Below are 27,439 nucleotides of genomic sequence, written 5' to 3'. Positions count from 1 at the left end.
GATGGCAGATGAAATGTGTCCCTTGTAGAATTAATCATATGACCTTGCAAATAAACATACCTATTGACATCATTCTGGTGGCTATATACTAACTGGGAAGAAAATAACTACAGAATTCAATGGCCTCTTGAATGCTGAATCTACCTGCCCAGAATTGCAGAATAAGAACAATAATGCCAAAAACAAGACCCATAAAGTGGACATGTGGAAGCTGACTGCAGCTTATTTTATATTTTCAATTTAATTCTTGTTTGGGACCTACTTATTTTGACTGTATGATCTAATTTCCTAAGTTCATCTCATAATAATTTTAGGATGCCTTAGAATACCTGTCTTGGCATGTGAAGTAATGAAGAGGTCACAGCTTTGTGACTGACCTATCCTATACCAGCCCAACACCATACATCTCTAGTCACAATCCATAAATATTCAGTGATAGTAATGGCATCTAAAATTTCTCCTCTATTTCCAGACTATGAAAGGACATATGCTTATAATAGCCATAAATGGCAGATGAAGTAGTCTACTATTCAGCTTAAAACAACATATACTGTGCATGCACAAATTATATACATACACATACAGAAACACATTCATATCACAGGACTTTCAAACTCCACCTAGCTTTTTAGTCTCCTACCCCATCGTCTGGTTGAACTTATTAGAACAAAGACTACTCATTTATTGCATAGACCAAAGACGTTGTTTAGTCTCCCCAGGCCCCTGCCTTGGGTATGACTAGTCCACGCAATTGTGCAGGCCCTGATCTTTGACAGAAGTATCTATCTTCAGTAATAGGAAATAATTAGTTCCAGATTGAACATAAATCTAGTTTTGCCTAACAAACCTAAAAGTAAGAACTGAACATATTGTTCTCTTTCTAAGTGGTGTCACTATGCTCCAGAACAAAACTCAAGAATATTTATAGAATACCAAAAAAAAAAAATATATATATATATATATATATATATATATATATATATATATAGAGAGAGAGAGAGAGAGAGAGAGAGAGCCAACTCCAACAAAGTAACAAGACCCACAATATCAGATATCAAATAAAAAATTACCAGGCATGCAAAGTTGCAGTAAAAGATGAGCCATGATGTGAAAATAAATCAACCCCCAAAACTGGTCCACTATTGACATAGATATTACTATAAGCAGAAAAGGATACTTAAAATATATTATAACTGTATTCTACTACATTAAAAGTTAAAGATATGGAATATATAAAAAAGACCTAAATAAAATTTGTGGAGATGAAAACTATAATGTATGAGATGGAAAATGCTACTAGAAATAATTAATAACAGATTAGATATGGAATTTAAAAAGGTCAATACACCTAAATCCACAAAAATAGCTAGTATCCAAAACAAAAGACAAAAAGTAAAAAGGAGAAGGAAGAGAAGAAAAATATTTGAAGATGATGGACAAAAATTTTCACATTTGATGAAAATATAAAACACAGACCCAAGAAGATGAAGAAAACTCAAATCAGAAAAAGGAAGAAAAGAAGAAAACCACACCAATTTACATCATAATCAAATTTCAGGAAAACTAGTGATAAAAAGAAAATCTTAAAAGTAGTCAGAGAAAAAAGATACCTATGTAGAGTAAGAATGATAGATTTTTTTCATTGGAAACAATGCAAGTGAGAGGACAGTGAAGTATTATATCCAAAACACCAAAAGAAAAAAACTGTCAAGAGAAAATATATTCCATCAGAAAGGATGAATACCCAACTTTTGAATCAACATGGATGGAGCTGGAGGAGATTATGCTGAGAGATATAAGTCAAACAGAGAAAGTCAATTATCATATGGTTTCACTTACTTGTGGAGCATAAGGAATAACATGGAGGACATTAGGAGAAGGAAAGGAAAAGTGAAGGTGGGGGAAGTCAGAGGGGGTGATGAACCATGAGAGACTATAGACTCCAAGAAACAAACTGAAGGTTTTAGAGGGCAGGGCGGTGGGGAAATGGGTGAGCCTGGTGGTGGGTATTATGGAGGGCATGGATTGCATGGAGTACTGGGTGTTAAACTTAAACAATGAATCTTGGAACACTACATCAAAAACTAATGATGTATTGTATGGTGACTAACACAACACAGTAAAAAAAGAGAGAGAGAGAGAGAGAGAGAGAGAGAAAATGTCTTCTGAAAATAAAGGGGGCATACCTCTATACTTTTGAGTATATACCCAAAAGAAGTAAAAGCAAGAACTTGAACAAGTATTTGTACACCCATGTTCAAAGCAACACTATTTGCCATAGTTAAAAGATGTCCATCAACTGATGAATGGATAAACAAAATGTGATATATACATAAAGTAGAATATTACTCAGCCTTAAAAATGAAGGTAACTGACACATACTACAACATGGCTGAACACTGAGGACTTTATACTAAGTGAAATAAACCACTCACCAAAAGACAAAAAAAGTGTGTGATTTCACTTATATGAAGTACCCAAAGTAGTCAGATTCAGAGACAGAAAGGAGAAGGTGTGGGGCAGATAGCAGGGGAGTGGAGAGTTAGTATCTGATGGGTATAGAGTTTCAGTTAAGAAAGATGAAGAAGTTCTGAATATGCATGCCAGTGATGGTTATACAACAATGTGAACATACTCAGCGTCACTAAACTGAATAATTTAAAATGATTAAAATGGTAAATTTTATGTTATATATATTTTACCACAATAAAAAAAAAAACTTTAAAACTGATGGGAAATTAAAGATGTTTTCAGACACAGAAAAGCTGATACAACTCATCATCAGCAAACCCATGCTTCAAGTTAGTCTCTTAGAAGAAAAATTATACTAGATAGATACATAGATCTACAAAAAGAAATAAAGAACACCAAAATGGCAAACATAAAAGTAATATAAGAGAATTTGCTCTTATAATTTTAATACCATAAGAGATAATTGACTGTTTAAAAAATAAAAACAATTTATTGTGATATTTGTTGCATGAATAAAAGCAAAATGCATAACAACTGTAGTACAAAGGCTTAGAGGAGAGAAGTGGAATTATACTCATGTAAGGCTCCCATACTATATGGTAAGTAGTATAATATCACTTAAAAATAGATTGTGACTAAAGATGTATATTATAAGCAACCCCCAAATACTAATAAAATTAGAAAACAAAGACTTAACATTAATAAGACAGTGAAGGAGATTAAATAGAATTAAAAATTTCAGTTAATCCAAAATAAAGCAAAAAACAAAAAAGACAGGAAAGGGAACAAAGAACACATATGACAAATGAGAAAAAAATAACAGGACGAGAGGATTAAAGTTAACCATATCAACAATTACATTAAATGTAGATGGTCTAAACACCAGAAATGAATCAATTGTCCATCCACATATGAATGGATAAACAAAATGGTATATCCATACAACAGAATACTGCTCATAAATAAAAAGAAATAAATTGTTGATATACAACATTTAGATGTATATCAAAATAATTACATTGAGTTTTAAAAGCCAGACCAAAATAAGGATTTAGACTATATAGTTCCATTTATATAAAAATCCAAGAAATGTAAACTATTATACTGTGACCAAAAACAGTTTTCTGGGGTTGAGGGGATTCTCAAAAGGCCTGTTAAAACTTTGGGAGATAATGGATATATTCACTATCTTTATGGTAATAATGGTTTCATGGCTCTACACATATGTGAAAAAATTAAATTATATACTTTAAATATATAGTTTATGTATGCCAGTTATACCTCCATAAAGCTGTCATGGTTATTTTTTTAATGTACTGTGGGAGTTCTGAGCAGATAGACTCAAAATGGATCACAGTAGTAGGGCACGGAAGCTACATTTCTCATCTCATGAGTGTTAAGAATGATCTCTAGGGGTAAATTATTCTTTTCTAGGATCTGTATTTTCCTTGTAATGATGGGAGTATGGAAAAATCTCAAATTGTATGCCCAAGTCTGAAATGAATTAGTTCCACAGAACACAAGATATAGAAGTGTCGTAGAGGTCCAGAGGTTTCAAACATTGCTCCACAGAGCACTGGAGTACTTCTGAGTTCTCCAGAGTGTGTGAAGAGGGTGGTGTTGCAGAAGCTGAGAAGAGGTAATTCTTACTCTTCCATCCTGACTCAATCAGAGTAGCTCTACTCTTACATGTTTTACATACTGAATTGCAGAGTAGTATTTTTTTTCATTTTTTTTTTAATTTTTGAGAGGAGGAAGGGGCAGAGGAAGAGAGAGAATCTTAAGTAGGCTCCACACCCAGCATGGAGCCCAATGTGGGGCTCAATCTCACAATCCTGAGATCATGACCTGAGCTGAAATCAAGAGTGGGAGGCTTAACCAACTGAGCTACCCAGGCGCCCTGAGTAATAGTTTATTTAAAAAAAATAAAAACACCCCATGACTAAAAAGATAAAAATGAGAAATCACAGGTATAGCTCAAAAAATGTGCTATATGACTAATAATTTACTACATCCATTTATTGTACTTATTGTAGTGTAGCTAAAATGTTAAAGAGACTGGGAGATCCTGCCCACTATGCTAGTTTCTCTAGTTATAGCATAACATAGGAAGGAAGAAGTTATTGAGAAAGAAAGCACAATGGGAAAGCTAGATGACTTAATTTTTCATGAGCCAAGTCTTTGTTTAAAATGATACAGATAAGGGGCACCTGGGTGGCTCAGTAGGTTAAGCCTCTGCCTTCGGCTCTGGTCATGATCCCAGGGTCCTGGGATCGAGCCCCGCATCGGGCTCTCTGCTCAGTGGGGAGCCTGCTTCCCTTCCCCTCTCTCTACCTGCCTCTCTGCCTGCTTGTGATCTCTGTCAAATAAATAAATAAAATCTTTAAAAAAATAAAATGATACAGATAAATACTAATAACTAATAACAGATAAATAACTAATATCCACTCACTGGATAATCACTTTGCATGCATTAAGTTCCTAAATCTTCCCAACAACCTTATGGAATAAGAGCTATTTATCATCCTCAGTTGTCAGATGTGGAAATTGAGGCATAGAGGGATTAATTAGCTGAAAAGCATAGAGCTGTTAAGTGGTGAGGAAGTCAGGAACAGAACCCATATATGCATGACTCTAAAGCACATTCTCAACCATTACATGCAATTGCTCTCTGGGTCAAGTATTTTCAAACTATATGAAATTCATTCATGGATGTGCTGGTGGTATAGAGAGAGAATGAGAAGGGGGGAGGGAATCTGACTCTTTGCCATTACTATCATCACTTTGTGATCATAGTAACTCTACTTCCAATTGTTTATGTAAGATTTCCACTGAACACACATTTTCAATACTAAAAAAATTTAAAGAGGTTTAAAAAGCACTGACAATAGTAGGATCCCTTCATGTTACAAATGAAAATACTGAGGACACAAGGGGAATGTGCTCTACCTTTGGTAACAATAACATAGCAAGTTAGTGGCAGGTCTTGACTCTGTCCAGCATTATTTTCTCATATGCCATTATTTCACCATGAACCCCAACAAGGTCTTATCAAAATTTTAGTGGAATACATGAGTTTTGAAAAATCAAAATTGAAAGTAAGCAATATCTAAAGAGAAGACCTTATTCTGAAATTCAGAGTGAGCTGTACTCCAGGAAGTGACAGCCATCTCTATCATCCAGTACTCTAAGCAAAATATTTTTCCTTGACCACTAGTGGGTACTGAAGTGCACAAATAATTTAATGCTATAATGGAACTTTCTTAATGCATATCAGGTACGAGTCTGGGTAGGAATTTAAACTTGAGCTTCATGCATAAGCTTTTCCTAAGGATATGCCATAAAACAGAAGAGAAGATAACCACAGCCAACCTTGCATTTGAAAATGACTCAACCAAGTTCTGGCAGAGCCAAGTTCTAGGCTTGGTGCTCATCCTCCATCTCAGATTTCAGGGCCATTTTTTCAGTTCCAAACCCTAAGACCTTTATCTCAGATATAAACCTCAGAACTTTGAGGGGGCCTACAAAATTCCTGAATCCTTCCACAAAATTTTGCATGTATGTGCATATTTCTAGAGAGTGAATACTTAATTTTCTTTAGAATCTCAAAGGAGTTCATAATGCCTAAAAGGTTAAGAAATGCTAGTTTAGACTGAGTTTCTATGAGTGCACTGGGCATTATGCCCTTTGTGAGATCAGAGGGAGGTAAGCTAGCTTTTTTGACCTGAAAGCTCCAGCAATAGTAAAAACTGAAGCTGGAATTTTATGTTTCTCCCTGCCTGCCTGCTTAATCTCCTTTGTGGGGAGTATGAAGAGAGGTAATAAAGAGAAACAAAAGCTAGATTATTTCTCTGTGTTCTTTTATACGATGCCAGATAACCTATTTAGCATAAACTCTTGCCTTTTAACATGTTGTTTCAGTGTCATGCAGAGCTAGTTTGACACAGTGGAGGAAAGTATAGGCTTTAGAGACAAACAGACGCTGATTCAAATCAAGACTCCACCACTTTGCGACAATTTACTTAACTTCTTTAGGCCTCTGTTTTCTAATTTATAAAATGGGAATTAAAGGAACTACTTCTTTTTTTAAATTTTTTATTTTTTATAAACATATAATATATTTTTATCCCCAGGGGTACAGGTCTGTGAATCGCCAGGTTTACACACTTCACAGCACTCACCAAAGCACATAAAGGAACTACTTCTTAATGCTGTAAGGTTAAATGGTATAAGGCAAAGAGCCTAGTAAATTGAAAGAGCATAATAAATAGTAGAAAATTTTTAATTAGAATTCAGTATTACCACCATAGGCACAATCTTTCTACTCCAGTTTGTTGTTGTTGTTGTTGTTGTTGTTGTTTTGTTGTTGTTGTTGTTGTTGTTGTTTAAGTTCCTTCTACGTATTTCTCTCTGTTCTGCTAAATCTGTTTCCTGGTTGGCCCCTTTCTTCCATCTTCCTTGCTTCCCCTCTTTCTTTCCCAGTATCTTTCTACCTTCCTCTCTTTAATCTCTCTCCTTCTCTCACTATACATCTGTCTTCCCTTTTATTTACCTATCAGGAAAGAGAGAAATATGAAGCAACTTAGAATTAAGACATGAATAGTCAAGGGAAAATAAAAGCCAAATTTCAAGGATATCAGGTCTCATTACTGAAATTCTGCATCTTCACCTGAAATCTCATCTATAAATACGTAATTACCTCTAAACTTACCATGTCCCCTTGAATGTCTCAATCTCAGCCTAAATCAATATCAGGTTTCCTGTTGTACTCTGAGCTGAAAATAAGTCCCAGGGGTGCCATGGAGATTTGAAGTTCTCCCTGAGCTCTTGCGCTTTTACTTAATTGAAAAGCCAAACATCTGAGAAATATTTACCCAAGAACTTGTTTGCTACATTAATTAATTAAAATATGATGCGAGCACACTTACCAATGCCGTAGAGACAGATAGAGGGTTGACTAATTTAAAAACCTCTTTTAAAAGAGAAAATAGTAAAAGAAAGGATACATAAATGCCTTATTTTATTTTAACTTAAAACATAAATGTACCTTCCTTTCCCAATATTCTGATGTAGGACCAAGGCCAGCATTATAATTTTTCTTGTATAAAACTCATCCATAAGTGTCATTAATGATTTCTAGTTTCAGTTCATTTGACATGGAGTAAGAATCTATAGGTACTTGTAAAGCATACTGAGTGAAGAATCCTATATTGTGTAATCTTATTCCCAATTATTTATCGATGTAGTAATCCCATCTGACCTGATAGTCCCATTTTTAGTGACATGGATTTACTGAAGTTTTCCAAATCAGTTTAGCATTTTGTTTTTATTATTAAATGTATCATATAAAAATAACTTATAATGGGAGATTAAGAGTCACTTATGGTTTGTCTCCCTCCCAATCCCATCTTGTTGTATTGGGCTCCACACTCAGTAGGGAGTCTATTTCTCTCTCCCCCTCCTTCAATCCCTCCCCCTGCTCAGGCTCTCTCTTAAATAAATAAATAAATAAATAAATAAATAAATCTTAACTCCCCCCCCAACACATGGTCTGAAAAACATCTACCTGAACCTGCCATTCTTGGAACCTGTTTTAATAAATTTTCTTTAAAGTTCAAAAAAAAAAAAATAACTTATAATGGGAATGTAAAATGTAAAGAATAAACATTAAATGGAGATCCACATACTCACAACCTAGCTTAAGAAATATATCATCGAGGTGCCTGGGTGGCTCAATGGGTTAAAGCCTCTGCTTTCAGCTCAGGTCATAATCCCAGGGTCCTGGGATCAAGCCTCACATTGCATCGGGCTCTCTGCTCAGCAGGGAGCCTGCTTCCTCCTTTCTCTCTGCCTGCTTCTCTGACTACTTGTGATCTCTGTCTGTCAAATAAGTAAATAAAATCTTGAAAAAAAAAAAGAAATGTATTATCACAGGCTCTACAACTGGGGATGCTTGCTACTCTTGGCGCCAGGCCCAGCTTCCTTCAAAATGTCTACTGTTCACAAAATTCTCTGCAAGCTCAGCTTGGAGGGTGATCACTCCATGCCCCCTAGTGCATATGGGTTGGTCAAAGCATATACCAATTTTGATGCTGAGCATGATGCTCTGAACATTGAAACGTCCATCAAGACCAAAGGTGTGGATGAGGTCACCTTTGTCAACATTTTGACCAAACGCAGCAATGAACAGAGACAGGATATTGCCTTCACCTACCAGAGAAGGACCAAAAAGGAACTTGTATTAATGCTGAAGTCAGCCTTGTCTGGCCACCTGGAGACAGTGATTTGGGGCCTATTAAAAACACCTGGTCAGTATGATGCTTCTGAGCTGAAAGCCTCCATGAAGGGACTGGAGACTGATGAGGACTCCCTCATTGAGATCATCTGCTCAAGGACCAAGAGCTTCAGGAAACTAACAGAATCCACAAGGAAATGTATAAGACTGATCTGGAGAAGGACATCGTTTCTGACACATCTGGTGACTTCCACAAGCTGATGGTTGCCCTTGCAAAGGGTAGAAGAGCAGAGGATGGCTCTGTCATTGATTATGAACTGATTGACCAAGATGCCCAGGATCTCTATGATGTCAGAGTGAAGAGGAAAGGAACTGATGTACCCAAGTGGATCAGCATCATGACTGAGCGGAGTGTGTGTCACCTCCAGAAAGTATTTGATAGGTACAAGAGCTACAGCCTTTATGACATGTTGGAGAGCATCAAGAAGGTCAAAGGAGACCTAGAAAATGCTAAACCTGGCCCAGTGCATTCAGAATAAGCCCCTGTATTTTGCTGGCCAACTGTATGACTCCATGAAGGGCAAGGAGATTCATGATAAAGTTCTGATAAGAATCATGGTCTCTCACAGTGAAGTGGACGTGTTGAAAATTAGGTCTGAATTCAAGAGAAAGTATGGCAAGTCCTGTATTACTACATCGAGCAAGACACGAAGGGGGACTACCAGAAAGCGCTGCTGTACCTGTGTGGTGGGGATCACTGAGGCCCAAGACGGTTGAGCATCCAGGATGCTCCTTTGTTTCCGGCTAACAATTCTAGAAAATAGGTTGTGACTAATAGTCCCCTTGGGCCCATCCCTGCAGGGATGGCATTAGTATCACCTGCTCCCCCTTCTTATTGCAGTTGCCTAAGCATTGCCTGCCTCTTATGTCTACTCTCTCCTTTTAACCAAAGAAATGAGCATTCCAGGAGTTGGAAGTGAAATCTATGGTGTGAAACACTTTGCCTCTTGTGTACTGTGTCATAAACAGATGAATAAACTGAATTTTTACTTTATAAAAAAAAGAAATATATCATCACAAATAACATTGAAGGCTCTATGTCAAGAACTGTCAACTGTCCGAGATTTTACCTTACTTATAAACTGACAAGGTGGCCTGCCACAGTTTCACAGATGTCGGTAAAAATCAATCTAGTTGTTTTTCTTTATGCCAATTCTACACTGTCATGATACTGTAGTATTATATTAAGACTTGAAAGTCAGCTGGTACAAGTCCTCCAAATTTTTTCTTTTTTAAATTTGTTTTAGCTAATTTAGGTTCTTTATATTTCCATGTAAATTTGAGAACTATCTTTTCAATTTCAAAAAAAAGCATGCCAGTATTTTAATTGGGATTGAGTTAAATCTGTAGATAAAATTGTAAATAATTAACATTTTAATAATATCAATCTTTGTTCTGATTCATGAAAACAATATATGTCTCTACTTATTTAGGTCTTCTCTGATTTTTCTCAGTTTTACATATCTTTTCTCAGATTAATCCATAAGTATTTAACATATCTTGATGCTATTGTTAATGGCATTTTTTCCATTGTAATTTTTGATTGTTGCTAATATATAAAAATACAACAAATATTTATTGATGTACAGTTGACATGCAATGTTACATTACTTTCAAGTGTACAACATAGTGATTCAACAACTCTATATGCTATGTTCACCACAAGTATAGGTACCATCTGTCACCATACAACACTATTACAATACCATTAGTTATATTCCCTATGGTATAACTTTCATTCTTGTGACTTACTCATTTTACAATTGGAATACTGTACCTCCCACTCCCTTTCACCCATTTTGCCCATCTGCCACCACACTCTCCTCTGGCAACTGTCAGTTAGTTTTCTGTATTTATGGATCTGTTTCTGTTTGTTTTAACTCTTGGATTCTACATATAAGTGAAATAATAAGAGATTTGTCATTCTGCCAGACTCATTTCACTTAGCATAGTACCCTCTAGGTCCATCCATGTTGTTCGCAAATCCAAGATCTCATTCTTTTTTATGCCTGATTAATATTCCATTATATATATTTTCATCCATTCATCTATCCCTGGACTTTTAGGTTGTTTCCATAACTTGGCTACTGTAAATAATGCTGCAATAAACATAAAGATGCATACATCTTTTCAAATTAATGTTTTCATTTTCTTTGGGTAAAAACCCAGTAATGGAAATATTGGACCATATGGTACTTCTATTTTTAACTTTTTGAGGGACCTCCATACTGTTTTCTACAGTTGTTGCACCGATTTTCATTCCCACCAACAGTGTGTTTGGAGGATTACTTTTTCTCCATACCAACATTTGCTATTTCTTGTCTTTTTGATTCAAGACATTCTAACAGGTATAAGGTAATATATCATTATGGCTTTGATTTACATTTTCCTAATAATTAGTGATGTTGAGCATATTTTCATGTGTCTATTAGCCATCAGCATGTATTCTAAGAAAAATGTCTATTTAGGTCCAATTAAGTGGTATTTATCCCACGGATATGAGGATGTTTCAACATGCACAAATCAATGTGATATATCACATTAACAAAATGAAGTATAAACAACATATGATTATCTCAATAGATGCAGAAGAAGAATTTGACAAAATTTAACATCTACTCATGATAAAAAAAAACTTCCAACAATATGGGTTTAGATGGGGCATACTTCAACGTAATGAAGGCCATATATGGCAAGCCCACAGCTAACATCATACTCAATGGCGAAAAGCTAAAATCTTTTCTTCTACAATCAGGAACAAGACAAAGATGGCCACTCTCATCACTTTTATTCAACATAGTACTAGAAATCCTAGCCACAGCAATCAGAAAAAAAAAGAAATAAAAGACGTTCAAATTGGTAAGGAAGAAGTAAAACTGTCACTGTTGCAGAAGACATGACATTATACACAGAAAACCCTACAGACTCCAGCAATAAACTACTAGAACTAATACACAAATTTAGTAAAGTGCAGGATACAAAATAAATACACAGAAATATGTTGTGTTTTTTGTACATTAATAATGAGGTTGCAGGAAAAGAAATTAAGAAAATACTCTCATTTATAATTTCATCAAAAAGAATAGAATTCCTAGGAATAAACTTAACCAAGGAGGTGAAAGACCTGTGCTCTGAAAACTATAGAATACCAATGAAATAAATTGAAGATGACATAAAAGTGGAAAGATATACCATGCTCATGGATTGAAACAATATTGTTGAAATGTCCATATTACCGAAAGTAATCTACAGATTCAGTACAACCCCCATCAAAAAACTAATAGTATCTTTCTTTCACTGAACTAGAGCAAATAATTCTAAAATTTGTATGGAACTGCAAAGACCCCTAATAGCCAATGCACTTTTGAGAAAGCAGAACAAGGCTAGAGGTTTCATAATCCCAGATTTAAAGATATACTACAAAACTATAGTAACTAAAACAGTATGGTACTTACACAAAAATAGACACACGGATAAATGGAAGAGGATAGAGAGCCCAGATACAAAAGCATGCTTATATTGTCAATTAACTTCTCACAAAAGAGGCATGAATATACAATGGAGAAGACAAGCTCTTCAAGAAACATTGCTTGGAAAACCAGATAGTTGCATGCAAAAAAATAAAAGTGAACCACTTTCTTACACCATACACAAAAATAAACTCAAAATGGATTATAGACTCAAACATGAGACCTGAAACCACAAAAAACCCTTAAAGAAAACATAATCAGTAATCCCTTAGACATCAGCCTTAGGAACATTTTCTAGATATGTTTCCTCAGGCAAAAATAATTGAGACTACATAAAAAAAAAATTTTTGTACAGGAAACCACCAACAAAATAAAAAGGCAGCCTACTGAATGGGAGAAGATATTTGCAAAGAATATATCTAATAGTGGGTTAATATCCAAAATATATAAAGAACTTATACAACTCAACACCACAATAAACCAAATAATCTGATTTTTGTATGTTGATCTTCTATCCTGAACCTCTGCTAAATTCACCCAGTTTCAGTAGCTTTTTTTTTTTTAATAGATTCCAACAGATTTTATACATAGAAGATCATATAGTCTTAAAATCATGGCAGTTTTAGTTTTAGTTTTTCCTTTCCTATCTGGATTTCTCTTTCTTGCCATATAGCAATAGACAGAACTGCCAGTCTACTGTTGAATATAAGTGGTAAAAGATGACTTCCTTGCATCGTTTCATGATCTCAGGGCAGAAACATACTTTCACCTTTGCTTACAATGTTAGCTATAGTTTTCTGCCTGGCACACTTTATCAGGTTAAGATTTCCTTCTATTCCTAGTTTGCTGAGAATTTTTTTTTTTAATCAAAAATGGAAGGTGGATTTTGTCAAATGTTTTATCTGTGTCTATTATGATCATACAGCTTTTCTGTTTTCATCTGTTAATTACATTCATCTTTGAGAATGAGTGTGTCAGTTTCCAACAACAACAACAAAGATACCATACTCTGCCTCATGAACCCTAATTATCCTTGCCTCCCCAGACTCTCGGCTTCCTCTCCTCTAATTACAGTTTAATGGGCTCAGCCTTGGTTTCTCTCCCTGTGCCATGATCTAAATACTCTCTCTAGACAATAATCTAGGGCTCACCTTATTTTTTTCCCTGTTTCTCAGGTATTAACCATCCTTCCTTCATTGATAACCAATGTCTTGGAAATTAATATTTTGTATGCTTTGCCCAGATTTTTAAAGTTGTTTTAGGCAGAAGGGCAAATAAATTTCCTATTATTCCATCTTGGTTGCAGGCAGAACTCTGTGGGTACTGAATTTTGTCAAATGATTTGCAGCATCTATTTGAGAAGAATCTAAGATTTCCTCCCTAGTGTCTATCAATGTTGTGAACTACATTGCTTGATTTTCAAATAGGAAATCAAACTTTCAATATAGGGATGAAAATAAACCATGAGTTAGTATCTTTTTTGTATATTGCTAGGTTCTATTTGCTAATGTTTTGTTATGGATTTTTGTTCATGAGGTATATTGATCTATAGTTTCCTTGTCTTTTATTTTTCTGATCTTCATATCAGGGAAATTCTGGCCTTATAAAATGTGCCATGAAATGTTCCCTCTTCCTCTATTTTCTAAATGACTTTGTGTACAGTAGATATTATTTCTTAAATATTTGGTAGAATCTACCAATCAAGGCATTTGGGATTGGTGTTTCCTCTGTACAGAGGTTTTTCATTATAAATTCAATTTTAAAAAATTGATGTAAAGGTATTTAGATTTTCTACATCTTCTGTAGTCAGTTTTCATCTACCGAATCTTAAACTTAAGTTACAGTATTTTTATATTTCTAGAAATTCTATTTCATTACAATTCAAATCTGCTGGTTTATTTTTATACTTTCTTGTTCTCTAGAGATATTTTCACTTTATCTCATACTTTTTTAAACATAGAAGACATACTTTATAAACAGTTTAAAGAAATAATTTGTAACTTATAAGACCAACATCTGAAGACTTTTGGGGATACTACTGTTTTTTTTTTTTTTTTTTCCTTGCTGGAGCTCATTCATGGTGCCTTGATATATTTTGTGTGTAGTAATTTTTTTTCAAAGATTTCTTATTTATTTGAGAGAGAGAGAGAGAAAGCATGAGGTGGGGAGGGAGGGTCAGAGGGAGAAGCAGGCTCCCCACTGAGCAGGGAGCCTGATGTGGGACTAGATCCTGGGACACCAAGATCACAACCTGAGCCACAGGCAGTCGCTTAACCAACTGAGCCACCAAGGCATCCTGTGCATAGTAATTTTGACAGTAGGTTACTAAGTATTCTTGGAAAATTGTTTTGGGACATTCTTTTTATTTTTTTATTGAGGTGAAAATCACATAAGAATAATCATCTTGAAGTGAAGAATTTAGTGATATTTACTACATTCACAATGTTATACAATCACCATATCAATCTAGTTCATAAATATTTTTGTCAGCCCAAAATTAAGACTCATGTCCACAAAGCAGTTGATCCCCTGGCAAACATTAACCTAACTTTTAATCCATTAACCTGATGGATTTATCTATCCTGGAAATTTTACACTAATAGAACCACACAATATGTGGTCTTTTGTGTCTGGGTTCTTTCACTTAACATGTTTTCAAGCTTCATCCACGTTATAACATGTATCACAATTTCATTAATTTTTATGGCTGAGTAATACTCCCTTGGGGGGATGTACCATAATTGGCTCACCTACTCATTTATTAATGAGTATTTGGATCATTTCTACTTTTTGACTATTGTAAATACTGCTGCTATGAACATTCAGTTGCAAGTAGTTGTTTGAATACCAGTGTTTAATTATCTTGGGTATATAAAAAAAAAGTGAAACTCCTGGATTGTCTGGCAATTATATGTTTAACTACTGAGTCACTTTCAATAGTTTATATTTTTCTAGAAGTCTATTTCTTCTAATCTTTTAACAGTATTAGTATGAAGTGCTTTATAATATTCTTATTAATCTCTGCTATATCACTACTTAAATCCTTTATTTTATTCCTAATATTGCTCATTCAACTGGTTTTCACAAAAATAACATTTTACTTTTGTAGTCATGTTTCATTTATTGTCATAATATTAAAATTAAATTATGGAATTACAATAGTAAGTTCAATTGGCATAAACAGGTTTGGGAAAAAAAATACAACCCTATCTTGTCTCTTTTACCTCTCCATTGGTGGCAGGAAGACTATTATAACTTAATAGAGAGGAGTTTATTAGCTGCAAGCATTTAGTAAGCCCTGGGCATCAGTCAATATGTTTTACTGGAATGTAGAGATACAATTTTTAGTGTATATCAAATTCTCTCTATGCAGGGTGAAAAGATGTATGTTTCAATTTGCTGAAAAGCATTTAAAAAATTTGAGTATAGTTGACAGTGTTACATTAGTTTCAGGTGTACGATACAGTGAATTAACAAATTTATACATTATGCTATGCTCACCACAAATATAGCTACCAAATATGCTTTTCAATCCCTATAATCAGGTATGTAGTGTTTTTCATGTTCCCTGGTAATACAAAATTTTGGGTAGTTTTTGTTTTTGTTTTCGTTTTTTCAGAAAATGAGAAATTGCTAAGTTTGAGGGCTTCTCTTATATATTAATGAGCTTACAAGTTCTTAAAATTCTATTTTTTATACCCATGTGCAAATGCTTGACCTATGTAATGAAGATTTTCAAATTAAAAATAATTCAGGCAACCTACATAAAATAACCTTGCAAAAATTATATTTTTATGCCCATGCTATTAAAATTCTTTTATTTGTGTATTTTTAAATTCCAGTATAATTAACATATGTTATATTAGTTTCATGTGTACAATATAGTGATTCAACAATTCTATACATTACTCAGGGCTCATCACAATAAGTGTACTCTTAATCCCCTTCACCTATTTCACTCATCCTCTTATCCACCTCCCCTCTGGCAACCACTAGTTTGTTTTATGTATAAAAAAGTCTGTTTTTTTGTTTCTCTTTTGTTCTTTGTTTTCTTAAAGTCCACATATGAGTGAAATCATATGTTACTTCTCTTTCTCTTACCGACCTATTTCATTTAACATTATAACCTCTAGATCCATCTGTGTTATTGTAAATGGCAAGATTTTGTATTTTATGGCTGAGTAATAATGTGTGTGTGTGTGTGTGTGTGTGTGTGAGTGTGTGTGTGTGAGCTCTAGCCATCCTTCTACAGATGAACACCTATGTTCCATATCTTGGCTATAATAAATAATGCTGCAATAAACATAGGGGTGCATATATCTTTTTGAATTAGTGTTTTTGTTTTCGTCAGCAAGGAAAACCAAAGCAAAATTAAACTATTGGCACTACACCAAAATACAAATCTTTTGACAATGAAGGAAACCATCCACAAAACAAAAAGACAACGCACTGAATGGGAGAAAATATTTGCAAATGATATATCCAATAAAGTGTTAAAACCCAAAGTAAATAAAGAACTTATACAACTCAATGCCAAAAAAAATCCAATTAAAAATGTTTCATGACCAATTTGAAAAGAAGATCAAAATTTTGCTTGTGGTTTGGACCCAAGTGGGAACAGTCATCCTAAAACTGAAGTTAACTAGATCATTCACTTTCTATAAACGTAATTCAAGAAAGCTGACTTGGCAAGCAGTAAGGAGAAATGCTGTGAAAACATCTTATATTAGCTCACCATTTTTAAAAGATTTTATTTGGGGCACCTGGGTGGCTCAGTGGGTTAAGCCTCTGCCTTCGGCTCAGGCTATGATCTCAGGGTCCTGGGACCGAGCCCCGCAGCAGGCTCTCTACTCAGCAGGGAGCCTGCTTCCCCCTCTCTCTCTGCCTACTTCTCTGCCTACTTGTAATCTCTGTCTGTCTGTCAAATAAATAAATAAAATCTTTAAAAAAAATAAAAGATTTTATTTATTTGGGAGAGAGAAAGAGAGCATGAGCGGGGGGGAGGGGCAGAGGGAGAAGGGGAGAGATGAGCATTCTTACTGCTGAGTGGGGAGCCCAATGCAGGGCTCCATCCCACCCTGAGATCATGACCTGAGCCAAGGTCAGACACTTAACCGACTGAGCCACCCCAGTGCCCCAACACATCATCATCATTATTATTATTTTTATTTTTTATAGATTATATCTATTGATTTGGCACAGAGAGAGAGAATGAGAAAGGGAATATAAGCAGGGGGAGTGGGAGAGGGAGAAGCAGTCTTCCTACTGAGCAGGGAGCCCAATGCAGGGCTCAATCCCAGGACCCTGGGATCATGACCTGAGCCAGAGACAGATGCTTAAAGACTGAGCCACCTAGGCGCCCCTCATCATCATCATCATCTTTAAAGAGATATCAACCACACCAGAGGCTGGCCAATAACAGGCACAGCATAATAGGAAATATGTATTTGTTCTCTTCCCTCTGCTTCTGAAACAGAGCTCCAAACTGTGGAAGGGGCCAAGATGCCCTTCAACAGATGAATGGATAAAGATGTGGTTCATATATAAAATGGGATATTACTCAGCCATCAGAAAAGATGAATATCCACCATTTGCATTGACACGGATGAAACTGGAGGGAATTATGCTAAGTGAAATAAGTCAAGCAGAGAAAGACAATTATCATATCGTTTCACTCATATGTGGAACATAAGGAATAGCACAGAGGACCACAGGGGAAGGGAGGAAAAACTGAATGGGAAGAAATCAGAGATGGAGACAAACCATGAGAGACTCTGGACTCTGGAAACCACACTGAGGGTTACAGAAGGGAACGGGGTGGTAACCAGGTGATGGGTATTAAGAAGGGCACATGTGGTGATAAGCACTGGGTGTTATATGTAACTAATGAATTGTTGACCACTACATCAAAAATTAATGATGCTGGCTAATTGAACATAAGAAAAAAAATACTTAAAAAAAAAAAGGAAAAAGAAACAGAGCTCCTAGAATTCTTATAATTTCCTGAGTGACAGGTGTGCTGGGAGCACTGTTATCTCTAATATTTGGTCTTTCACCATGGTTCCTGACACAGAATTCCCAATTCTTATAATTCCTGAATGATGGAGGTGATAGGAGCAACTTAACACAGAGCTCCTAAATTCCTTAGAATTTTAAGGGTAATGGGAGCACCTTTTATTCTAATGAGGAGACTCTTGGTGTACTCCTAGATAGCTTCAGAAGGAAGACTGATACCAGAAAGGCGAAGCCATGATTAGAAGCTTGAAAATTTTACTTCCATTACCATCCCATGTGGAGGGAAGAGGGTCTGGAGATTTCATTAATATCTGATCATGCTTACATGACGAAGCCTTTATAAAAATCCCTAAATTATGGAGCTTAGAGAGCATCTGGCTTGGTGAACGCATCCATGTGCCAGGAGTGTGGTACAGCCCAATTCCATGGAGACAGAAGCTCTAGCACTCAGGACCTTTCCAGAACTCATTGTGTGTACCTCTTCATTGGGCTGTTCACTGTATCCTTTATAATGTTTATAATAAACCAGTAAGTGTAAGTAGATGTTCCTCTAAGTTTTGCAAGTTTTTTCAACAAATTATCAAATCTGAGGAGGTTCACGTGGGGACCCCTAACTTTGTAGCCACGACAGAGATGTGTGGATACCCTAAGGAGCCACTATTTGCCAATGGCATCAAAAGTTAGGGCAATCTTGTGAAATTGAACATTTAAACATGTGAAGGCTGACACTAAATCTGAATAATTAATGTCAGAATTTAGTTAAATTATAAGACATCCAGTAAGAGTTCAGAGTTGGAAAATTGGTTGGTGCGAGGAAGAAAAGCTATATATTTGGTATTAGAAGTGTTGTGAGTAGAGGGTAGTAAGTAGTTTTAGTTTTTAAGTGAATAGTTTCCTTTAACATGAAAGGTAGCAAGTACTGTAGTTAATCAACAGATGAGCATTATTACACATTAGAGCTAATAACACTGTTCTTTGAGTTTAAAGATGACATAAGAGAAACACAGATATTATCATCTGGGCTCTCAAGATTTCTATATAATACTTTCTCTGGTTGGCAAACTTTCCCATTCCTAACAACTGCTGTTTTAAGCTTGCACAAATTGCTCCCATCATAGCCAGACTCAACAGAATGTCTTGCTTCCTTTATCGGGGGTGGGGGGGGGAAGTATCATTAAGTGTGAAATCCATCAAATTTCCTTCCTTAACACTCTAATACTTCTAATAATAGCAACCATATTTTCCTCCTCTCATATTTCAGAGGCCCATGTTTCCCCCACTAAAATTAAAGGCTGTCATGGCCAAAGCTAATGCATCCTTTCCAAGACTCACACATTTCCACATCCAATGCCAGCTCTTTCACATATATATTTTTTCATTATCACTCCTATGATTAGGACAATGGCCACCTCTACACTGGAGTGCACTTCCTTCCATATTCACCAGAACTCCATTAATGGTCCCTTCTCTCTCCTGTGCCACCCTGTCTCCCATTGATTTCTTTAATAAAATGGATTGATTGGTTGCTGATTTCATTGAAAATCAATAATTGTGGCCACTATAAAAAATTGGAAAACAGACAAAAAAGAAAAAATATACTTTAAAGATATCCATAATCCTAACACGCAGAGAGAGATAGTCTTGATACTTTGATGTCTTTTTCCTCCCCATCTTCATACACACAAACATATCCATATTTGCTGTGGTAGTGAGCCTCGAAGATGATCCCCAATGATCCCCACCTCCTTGTATTCACACCCTTGTGTAGTTCTTTCCCACATTGTAACAGGGTTTGTCTGTCTGACAAATATCAGATGACAGAAATGATAGTATAGCATTTCTGAGATTAGGTTAAAGAAGACTGTGGGTTTTTTTTTTTTTTTTGTCTCTGTCTCTATGCTCTTTTGGATCACTCACTCTAGGAGAAGTGAGCTGACATGCCATGGAAACACTCCAGCAGCTATTGGTTTTCCTATACAGTAAGGAAAAGATGCCTCTGACCAATAGCAGTGGAGGAACCAAGAGATGACAACAACCATGTGAGTGAATTTGGAAGTGGATTCTACAAGCCATATCAAGCCTTGATATAACCACAGTCAAGCCTTGATATGACCATAGTCCTAGCCAACAACTTTTCAGGAAATATGTGAGGGACTCTGAGCCAGAGCCACTCAGGTAAGCAATTCTCATATTCTTGACCCTTGAAAACTATGATACCACAAATGGTTTTTGTTTGAAACTATTGAGTTTTGGTATAATTTGTTATGTAGCAATAGACAATTATCACCATAGTGTTCAGGAACCAGCTTCTTGCAAGAATATATTTCCATGTACATAAATCTGTTGCATTTCTATACACTAATAATGAAGCAACAGAAAAATAAATTGAAGAAAGAAATCCCATTTATAAATGCACCAAAAATAATAAAATACCTGGGAATAAACTTAACCAAGGAGATGAAAGACCTGTACTTTGAAAACTACAAAACACTGATGAAAGAAATTGAAGACAACACAAATGGAAAGATATTCCATGCTCATGGACTTGAAGAACAAATATCATGAAAATGTCCATACTACCCAAAGCAGCCTACAGATTTAATGCAAGCCCTATCAAACTACATTTTTTTTTAAAGAACTAGAACAAATGATCCTAAAATTTGGATGGAACCACAAAAGGTCCAGAATAGCCAAAACAAACTTGGAGAAAAAAAGCTAAAGGTATCACGATTTCAGATTTTAAATTATACTACAAAGTTATAATAATCAAAACAATATGGTATTGACACAAAAACAAACACATAGATCAATGGAACAGGATAGAAAATACAGAGGCAAACTCACAATTACATGGTCAATTAGTCTTTCACAAAAGAGGCAAGAATAAGCAATGGGAAAGTCTCTTCAACAAATGGTGTTGGGAAACATGTCAGCTTCATGCAAAAGAATGAAAGTGGACTTCTTTCTCACACGATACACAAAAATAAACTCAGAATTGATCAAGGACCTACGTGTGAGACCCCAAACCATAAGAATCCTTGAAAAGCACACAGACAGTAATTTCTCTGACATGGACCATAGCAACAGTTTTCTAGATATGTCTCCTGAGGCAAAGGAAGTAAAAGCAAAAATAAACTATTGGGACTGCATCAAATAAAAAACTTCTGTACAGCAAAGCCAGAATCAACAAAACTGAAAGACAACCTACTGAATGGGAGAAAATATTTGCAACTGACATATCTGATTAAAAGTTAGTATTCAAAATATACAAAGAACTGATACAACTCAACACCCCAAAACCAAATAATCCAATTTAAAAGTGGGTAGAAAGGGGTGCCTGGGTGGCTCAGTGGGTTAAAGGCTCTGCCTTCAGCTCAGGTCATGATCTCAGGGTCCTGGGATCGAGCCCCGCATCAGGCTCTCTTCTCAGCAGGGAGCCTGCTTCCTCCTCTCTCTCTGCCTGCTTCTCTGCCTACTTGTGATTTCTCTGTCAAATAAATAAATAAAATCTTTAAAAAAAAAAGTGGGTAGAAAACATGAACAGATATTTCTCCAAGGAAGACATCCAGATGGCCAACAGACACATGAGAAGATGCTCAACATCACTCATCATCAAGGAAATGCAAATCAAAACAAAATGAGATATCACCTTATACCTGTCAAAAACACAAGAAAGAACAAATGTTGGCAAGGATATGGAGAGAAAGGAACTCTCTCACACTGTTGGTGAAAATGAAAACTGATGCAGCCACTCTGGAAAACAGTATGGAGGTTCTTCAAAAAATTAAAATTAGAATGACTCTATGATCCAGTAATCACACTACTGCGTATTTACCTAAAGAATACAGAAACACCAACTCAAAAAGGTACATGCACCCTATGTTTATAGCAGCCTTATTTACAATAACCAAATTATGGAAGCAACCCAAAAGTCCATCGATAGTTGAATGGATAAAGAAGATGTGGTATGTATATATACACATATATACATATGTACATATATATGTGTATATATATAAATACACATATATACTATATAAGAAAACAGTTAAATTGTCTCTATTTGCAAATCACATTATATATATTATCTGTATAATATATATATAATGGAATATTACTCTGTCATAAAAAAGAATTAAATCTTGCCATGTGCCACAATGTGATGGAGCTAGAGAGAATAATGTTAAGCAAAATAAGTCAGTCAGAGAAAGACAAATACTGTATGATCTCATTCATGTGGAATTTAAGAAACAAAACAAATGAACAAAGGAAAAAGAGAGAGAGAGACAAGCCAGGAAACAGGTTCTGAACTGTAGAGAACAAATTGATGGTTACCAGAGGGGAAGAGGGTGGGGAGGGATGGATGAAATAAGTGATGGGGATTAAAGTATACAGTTATCATGATAACACTGAGTAATGTATAGAATTGTTGAATCACTATTCTACACCTAAAACTAATATAACACTGTATGTTAACTGCACTGGAAGTAAAATTAAAAACTTAATGAAAATGAGAAAACAAAGTAAAACAACAGGAATGTTTCCATATATGGCAATCCCATAGCTAACACCATATTCAATGGTGAAAAGCTGAAGGCTTTTCATCGAAGATCAGGAAAAAGACAAGGGTACTCAGTCTCACCACTCCTACTCAACATAGTACTGGAAGTCCTGGCTGGAGAAAGTAGATAAGAAATAGAAATAAAAAGCACCCAAACTGGAAAGAAAACAGTTAATTGTCTCTATTTGCAAATGACATAATATTATTATAGAAAAACTTAAAGACTCCATTAAAAAACTGTTAGAATTAATAAACAAATTCAGTAATACTGCAGGATACAAAATTAGTATACAAAAATAAGTTATGTTTCTATATATTAACAATGAACTATCAAAAAAATTAAGAAAACAATCCCATTTATAATAGTAACAAAAAAAATAAATGCTTAGGAATAAATTTAACCAAGGAAGTGAAAGATCTATACACTGAAAACTATAAGACATTGATGAAAAAAATTGAAGACACAAAAAAAGAAAGCTATCCCATGTTCCTGGATTGGAAGAATTAATACTGTAAAAATGTCCATACTACCTAAAGCAATATACAGAGTCAATGCAATTTCCATCAAAATTCCATGGTGTTTTTTTTCACGGAAAAAAAAAATTCTAAAATTTGTGTAGAATCACAAAAGATCCCAAATAGACAAGGCAATCTCGAGAAAGAACAAAGCTAGAAGCATCATCACACTTCCTTATTTGAAGTTCTATTACAAAGCTATAGTAATAAAAACAGAATAGTACAAACATAAAAACAGACACAGACCAATGGGACAGAATAGAGGACCCAGAAATAAACCCACATGTATATGATGAACTAATCTTTGACAAGAATACACAGTAGGGAAAGGACAGTCTCTTTAATAAATGGTGCTGGGAAAACTGGAAATCCACATAGAAAAGAGTGACTTTTTACTCTTACACTGTACACACAGATTAACTGGACATGGATTAAAGACATAACTATTAGACCTGATACCATAAAAATTCTAGAAGAAAACATAGGGGAACAACTCCTTTTCATTGGTTTTGGCAATGAATTTTTGGGTATGACACCAAAAGCATAGACAACAAAAGCAAAAATAGGCAAGTGAGACTACATCAAACTAAAACACTTCTGTGCAGAAAAAGAAACTATTAATACAATGAATAGGTAGCCTATAGAATAGAAGAAAATATTTACAAACCAGATATCTGATAAGGGGTTAATATCCAAAACATGTAAGGAATTCACACAACTCAAAGCAAAAAAAAAAAAAAAAAAAAAAAAAAAAAAAAACCCTGAATAAAAAATGGCAAATGACTAAATAGACAATTTTCCCTCAAAAAGACATACAAATGTCCAACAGGTATATGAAGTGGTACTTAACATCTGTAATCACCAGGGAAATGCAAATCAAAACTTCAGTGAAATATCATCTCATACCTTAAGATGCCTATTATAAAAAAAATATGTTGGTGAGATTGCGGAGAAGAGAGAACCCTTGTATACTCTTGGTGGGAATGTAAATTGGTACAGTTGTGGAAAACAGTATGGATGTTCCTTTAAAGTTGAAAAACAGAGCTACCATATGATCCAGCAATATCACTTCTGGGCATGTATCCAAAAGATATGAAGTCAATATATCAAAGATATAGCTGCCCTCCCATGTTCATGGTAGCATTATTCACAATAACTAAGATATAGAACCACTTAAATGTCATAAAACAATGGATAAAGAAAATGTGATATACATACACATGATGTTATATTATTTGGCCATAAAAAAGAAGGGAGTCCTGCCATTTGCAAAAATGTGAATAAACCTGGAGGATATTATGTTAACTAAAATAAGCCAGAAACAAAAAGACAAATATTGTATGATCTCAATTATATGTAGAATCTAAAAAAGTAAATCTCATAAAACCAGAGAGTAGAACACTGGTTTCCAGGGGTTATAGGGGTGGCAGGGGAGGGAGAGATATTGGTGAAAGTATACAAACTTTCAGTTATAAGATGAATAAGTTCTGGATGTCTAATATACACTATGGTAATTATTATTAATAATATTTTATTACAATAAAATGACTTAAAATTTGTTAAGAGTAGATTTTAAATGTTCTCCCCACACACACAAAAATGGTAACTATATGAAGTGGTTGATGTGTTAATTTACTCAATTATAACAATTAAGTAAATAATTATAATAATTGAGTAATATTTGTAATAATTTCACTATATATATAAAATCATCACTTGTACACCTTGAAAATCATGCTGTACAACCTAAATATATATAATTTTTATTTGTCAATCATACCTCAAAAAAGCTGGGAAAAATGAAAAAGAACATATTTCCAGTTCTATAACTAAGAGCTTAATATTATTATATTTAATGCCTGTGTTATATTTTATTTTAAAGGTAAACCATAATTTTCCCAGTTGATCCCCTATCATTTCATGCTTAGGTTGCTTCCAAATTACAAACAATATTATGAATATAATTAATGTATCTATACATTAAATATTATAGATAAATAGCATTATTTCCTTAGATTAAATTACTGAAAGTAGAACTGCTCATTTAAAGTCTAAAAATGAGCAGTTCCACTTTCAGTAATTTAATCTAAGGAAATAATGCTATTTATCTATAATATTTAATGTATAGTGTTTTTAAACTTTTAGAGTACATAATTAAATTCCCTCCACAAATTTTTTTTAAAGTTTGAAAGAACTCACCCATGAAACTCTGTGTAGTATTATTTCTCTTTGTTTTTATTTTGTTTTGTTGTTTGGTTTGTGGTAATATATATATATATATATTATAACTATATATATATGTGTCTATATATATAGCTATTTGACAACATTTTTGTGGTAAAAAATTTATATATATATATATATATATATATATGTGTGTGTGTGTGTGTGTATAATAACTATATATATATGTGTGTATATATATATATATATATATATAGGTATTTGACAACATTTTCCATAGTTTCTAACTTTCTACCTTTCTTGGGTCAATTTGTATAACTTTCCTCAAGATTCAAGATTTTAAATATATAACATCCTCTCTCTCTCTCTCTCTCTCTCTCCAATAATGTCTACACTATGTCTGAGAAGATGTTAATTGTATGATTTAGACCCCAGGCCCTGAAATCAATCTACGTAGGTTTGAATCCTTTAACTTAGGCAAATTACTTACACTCTCAATATTTTCATTTGTAAAATAGCACCTGCTTCAGTGCCTTCCCCAGGTGTTGTATGAATGAAATTAGTTAATATATGCAAGCATGTGGAACACTTAGAACAGTCCCTATAATATATTTAGCCCTCAGTTTTTTAAGCTGATATATATATTCCCCCCCCCCCTGGGGCTGCCATTACAAAATACCACAAACTGGATGACTTAAAACAACTGAAATTTATTCTCTTACAGTTTTGGAAGCTAGAGTCTAAAATCAATTTTCTGTAAGACGCTATTTTCTCCAAAGTTTCTAAAGGGAGAATCTTTTCTTGCTTCCTTCAACTCCTGGGGGCTCCTGATATTCCTTGGCTTGTATCAGCATAACTCCAGTTTCTGCCTCCATCTTCACGTGGCCCCTTTCCCTGTGTCTCTCTGTGTTTTTCTGTGTGTCCACCAATCACTGTGTGTGTCATTCTGTCTGCCCCCTCTTCTGGGTGCTCACCAGCCATTGGATTTAGGGCTCATGATCATTCAGTATGACTTCACTTTAATTACATCTGCAAAGACTGTATTTTCAGTAAGGTCGCACTTTGACATTGTGAATGAACTTGAATTTTGAGGGCACACTATTGGACAACTACATAATATTTCTAATGTTGTGCCTTCTTCTTTATTTCCTCTTATATTCTTGATTACTCTTGATTTCAAGAGTAAATCAGGATTTTTCAACTTATGCGGCATTTCAACATTTGATGCTTACTCTTACTTATCAGTTTTTCTGGGTTTCTATTTTCTTCTTTTCATCTATAATAATTACTCATGCCTTCCTAATTTTCTTTTTCCTTTTCTAGCTTTGTGATTTATCTTTCTCCTTTGACAAAAGAAAGTATGTGGATTTTTCTTTGAATAAAACATTAAGAATGTTCTCTAAGTTGTTACTATGTTGTACTCATCATTATTACATAAATAATATGTAACTGAAGTTTTGATTTTATCTTTGATCCAAAAATTATTTATTAGAGAAAGTTTCCTAAATGTTCTGCCTGCTTTGATTTTGTTTATGTATTTACTTTTGGATTTTAATAACTAAGCACATTGACTTGTGATTGGAGAATGTGAGATTATGACCTAAACTACCTCTGCTTTTTGTAATATATTTAAGTTTCTTTTGTGGTCTTTTAAATATGAAAACATTATTGTAAAAGTTTCATGAGCATTTAGTAAAAATGTGTGTTCTGTGTAGTACGCCAAGTTGTAGATATATAATATGTATAAAGTTGAACTTACTAATTTCTTCTTTGTCTAGTTGATCTGTCAATGACTAAGACAATTATAATGCACAGACTGCTACTTGTCAACCCAACAACCATTCTTTAATTTCTTCGTGATAGCAGAGGCCTGTCTGACTTTAAGCTGGGCATAATGTCACCCAAATAAAAGACCATATTTTCCAG

At 34.6% G+C, this 27,439-nt stretch overlaps 1 protein-coding gene and 1 pseudogene across 1 annotated transcript in view; one reads left to right on the top strand and one right to left on the bottom strand.

The window, feature by feature from the left end:
* Positions 1-27,439, bottom strand: part of RTL4 (retrotransposon Gag like 4) — a 362,480-nt gene that overhangs the window by 320,293 nt on the left and 14,748 nt on the right. The gene's annotated exons all lie outside the window — the stretch shown is intronic.
* Positions 8,451-9,454, top strand: LOC131821485 (annexin A2-like; annotated as a pseudogene).

Source organism: Mustela lutreola, chromosome X (genome assembly GCF_030435805.1).
Source record: "Mustela lutreola isolate mMusLut2 chromosome X, mMusLut2.pri, whole genome shotgun sequence".
Lineage (NCBI taxonomy): Eukaryota > Metazoa > Chordata > Mammalia > Carnivora > Mustelidae > Mustela > Mustela lutreola.
This window is presented reverse-complemented; position numbering and strand designations above follow the sequence as displayed.